Below are 4,746 nucleotides of genomic sequence, written 5' to 3' on the forward strand. Positions count from 1 at the left end.
TGATGAGTGTCACGGATCATCACATTCATTAGATTAAAGTGCGAATGAATATCTTAGAATAAGAATAAGCGTGAATTGAATAGAAGAACAATAGTACTTTGCATTAATACTCGAGGAACAGTAGAGCTCCACACCTTAATCTATGGTGTGTAGGAACTCCACCGTTGAAAATACATAAGAACAAGGTCTAGGCATGGCCGTGAGGCCAGCCTCCCAATGATCAAAAGATCAGAAGAACAAAAGATTCCAAAGATCAGAAGATTCCAAATACAATAGTAAAAGGTCCTATATATAGAGAACTAGTAGCCTAGGGTTTACAGAGATGAGTAAATGACATAAAAATCCACTTCCGGGCCCTCTTGGTGTGTGCTTGGGCTGAGCATTGAAGCTTTCATGTGTAGAGACTTTTCTTTGAGTTAAACGCCAGCTTTTGTGCCATTTTGGGCGTTTAACTCCCATCCTTGTGCCAGTTCTGGCGTTTAACGTTGGGAATTCTGAGGGTGACTTTGAACGCCGGTTTGGGCCATCAAATCTTGGGCAAAATATGGACTATCATATATTGTTGGAAATCCCAGGATGTATACTTTCCAACGCCATTGAGAGCGCGCCAATTGGGCTTTTGTAGCTCCAGAAAATCCACTTCGAGTACAGAGAGGTCAGAATCCAACAGCATCTGCAGTCCTTTTTAGTCTCTGAATCAGATTTTTGCTCAGGTCCCTCAATTTCAGCCAGAAAATACCTGAAATCACAGAAAAACACACAAACTCATAGTAAAGTCCAGAAAAGTGAATTTTAACTAAAAACTAATAAAAATATACTAAAAACTAACTAGATCATACTAAAAACATACTAAAAACAATGCCAAAAAGCGTACAAATTATCCGCTCATCACTGAAGCAGAAGCAGCCCAACCAAGGAATGCAGAACCCCAGCAAGCTAAAGCTGTAAGAGACGCCACTCCTATCCTATTTCCACACCTTGCTAAGAAAGCCAGAAAGCAGATGGAACTTGATCCCAAAATGGTAGAAATCTTCAAAAAGGTTGAGGTAAATATTTCTCTTTTTTATGTTATTCAGCAAGTACCTAAATACGCAAAGTTTCTAAAAGAATTGTGCATACATAAAGATAAAATTAATGAATTAGAAACTATTCCTTTAGGTAGTTCTATATCTGCTTTAATGGGAAATATACCTAAAAAATGTAGTGATCCAGGCCCATGTATGGTTAAATGTACCATAGGAAGTGTGATATTTTCTGACTGTATGTGTGATTTAGGAGCGTGCGTGAGTATTATACCCTTGCCTATATATAATGCTTTAAGGCTCCGTCCCTTAAAAAGGTCGGCAGCTCGTTTTGTGTTAGCAGATAAAAGCATTATTACAGTGGTTGGCATTGCTGAAGATGTGTTAGTGAGCATTAAGGGGCTCACGTTTTCCATTGACTTTTATATCTTGGAGATGCCCCAAAATGACTCGGGAAAGCCTTCATCAATCCTGCTTGGAAGACCGTTTTTGAAGACTTCGAAGTTCAAGCTGGATGCCTTTTCAAGAAAACTATTCATTTGAGGTAGATGGCAGAACAGTGAGTTTCAATCTGGATGAAGCTATGACGCATCCTCCAGAAGATCATTCTATATTCCAATGTGACATCATTGACGAAGTTATAGCTGAAATTCACCAGGAAGAAATGGAGGAGAGTCACATGGAGCAAGATCCAAGTGTGGGGACACCCTCTGATCATACTGAAGATTCGTTACCATTTTCACTAGCCCCGGATGATCCAGAGGCAAACCATGAGCAAAAAATGGAATTAAAGCCCTTTCCTCCACACCTCAAATATGCTTACCTTGAGGACAAGCAGAAGTTTCCAGTTATCATTGCGAGGGAGCTCACTTCCCAACAAGAGGAACAACTGCTTAGTGTATTGAGGACGCATAAAAAAGCAATTGGATGGAGCTTGGCGGATATAGTAGGCATTAGCCCTCAAGTTTGTGAACATAGAATATTCTTAGAAGAGGGAGCAAAGCCTGTCCGTCAACCACAGAGAAGATTGAATCCAACCATCTTAGAAGTTGTCAAGAAGGAAGTGACCATACTACTTAAAGTAGATATCATTTATCCCATTTCAGATAGCGAATGGGTCAGCCCAGTGCAAGTGGTGCCCAAGAAGTCTGGAGTCACAACAATAAGAAATGAGTAGGGAGAACTTCTGACAACCAGAGTGCAGAATGCATGGAGAGTTTGCATTGACTACAGGCGTCTCAACCAAGCCACTCGCAAGGATCATTACCCCTTGCCATTCATTGATCAGATGCTTGATCGCCTATCAGGTAAATCTCATTACTGCTTTTTCAAATCCATATAGCTCCTGAAGATCAGGAAAAGATTACTTTTACATGTCCTTTTGGGACTTCTGCTTATAAGAGAATGCCTTTTGGCTTATGCAATGCACCAGCCACTTTCCAAAGGTGTATGATGAGTCTTTTCTCTGATCTCATTGAGACCTGTATGGAAGTTTTTATGGATGACTTTAGCGTATATGGTGATTCATTTAGCCTTTGCTTGGATAGTTTATCTAGAGTATTGGACATGTGTGTTAGTTCAAACCTTGTTTTAAATTTGGAAAAGTGTCATTTTATGGTGAAACAAGGAATTATTCTAGGACATGTTGTTTCTGATACTGGTATCTCTGTAGACCCAGCAAAGGTGGGTGTTATTTCTAGTTTACCTTACCCCTCCTCTGTGAGGGAAGTCTGTTCATTCCTTGGCCATGCAGGTTTCTACAGGAGATTCATTAAGGACTTCACTAAGGTAGCACTAACCTTATCCATATTACTGCAGAAAGATATAGAGTTCAAGTTCAGTGAAGATTGAAAACAAGCGTTTGATAAGCTGAAGACCGCCCTGATTCAAGCTCCGATTGTGAGGGGACCAGACTAGAGTCAACCATTTGAAATCATGTGTGATGCCTCCAATCATGCAGTAGGAGCAGCACTAGCTCAGCATAAAGGTAACGATCCTTTTGTAATTGCTTACGCATCTAAGACTTTAGATGCTGCTCAATCTAATTACACTACTACTGAAAAAGAGCTTCTAGCTATTGTTTTTGCTCTGGATAAATTCCGAGCCTATTTACTTGGTATTAAGGTAGTAGTGTACTCAGACCATATAGCTCTAAAATATTTATTAGCTAAAAAGGAGTCTAAACCAAGGCTAATACGTTGGATGCTACTGCTGCAGGATTTGATTTGGAAATTAAAGATAGGAGTGTTAACCAAAATTTAGTGGCAGACCACTTGAGTCACCTTGAGCACATTAAATATGACTCCATTTCTATCAATGACACTTTCCCATTTGATAGCTTACATGCAGTATCTGATGTAGTTTCTTAGTATGCACCTGTAGCTAATTATCTAGTTAGCCACACTTTTCCTCTTGATTTTACTAAGCATCAGAGAGACAAGCTGAAAAGCAAGTCCAAATATTATATATGGGATGATCCATATCTATGGAGGTGTGGTGCTGACCAGGTAATTAGACGGTGTGTGCCTCAATCAGAATTCCAATCCATTTTAGAGGCCTGCCACTCATTTGAGAGTGGAGGACATTTTGGCCCTCAACGAACAGCTAGAAAAGTTTTAGACTATGGATTCTGGTGGCCTACTCTTTTTAAGGATGTTGCTGACCTTTGTAGATCTTGTTCTCCTTGCCAAAGATTTGGTAATATATATCCAAGAGGGATGAAATACCTCAACAAATTATGCTTTTCTGTGAAATTTTTTATGTTTGGGGCATTGACTTCATGAGTCCATTTCCAAATTCTAATGGTCACCTTTATATACTGTTAGCTATGGATTATGTTTCTAAATGGGTGGAAGCAATTCCAACCCGTACTGATGATGCTAACACTATTGTTTCCTTTGTTAGAAATCATATTATTTGTCGCTTTGGATCACCACGAGCAATCGTGAGCGATCAAGGAACTCACTTTTGTAATAGGAGACTAACAGGACTACTGAAGAGGCATGGGATAATTCATGAAGTATCAACAGCCTATCACCCCCAGACTAATGGGCAAGCCGAGGTGTCTAACAGAGAGATAGAGTGCGTACTGCAAAAGATAGTCAAGCCTAATAGAAAGGACTGGAGCACCAGGCTCCAAGATGCGCTTTGGGCATATCGAACAGCATACAAGACACTAATCGGGATGAGTCCTTTCCGCTTAGTTTATGGAAAGGCCTGTCATCTCCCAGTTGAGTTAGAACACAAAGCCTTCTGGGCGGTAAAGGAATGCAACATGGACTATGAGAAAGCCGGAGCTGAACGGAAGTTGCAACTGCAAGAATTAGAGAACCTTCGCCTATAAGCTTATGAAAACTCCATGCTGTATAAAGAGAAGGTGAAAGCTGTTCATGATAAGAACATTAAGAGAAGAGAGTCCAACCTGGGGACTTAGTCCTCCTTTACAACTCCAGAATGCGGCTCATGCCAGGCAAGCTGAAATCCATATGGGACGGTCCCTATCGAGTAGAGAGGGCAGAGCCATACGGAGTCTTACACTTGAGCCATCCTTCAAGCCCTGAACTTATAAAGGTCAATGGACATCGCTTGAAGTTATTTCATGGCGAAAAGATGGCAAAAAACCAGGAGCTAGAGATCTTCCTCTTAGAAGATCCACTCACAGCAGAAGACTGAGCTAGTGGAGAGTTCAACTTAAGGACGTTAAAGCAAAGTGCTGGGTGGGGGA

This window comes from Arachis duranensis, chromosome 4, assembly GCF_000817695.3.
Source record: "Arachis duranensis cultivar V14167 chromosome 4, aradu.V14167.gnm2.J7QH, whole genome shotgun sequence".
NCBI lineage: Eukaryota > Viridiplantae > Streptophyta > Magnoliopsida > Fabales > Fabaceae > Arachis > Arachis duranensis.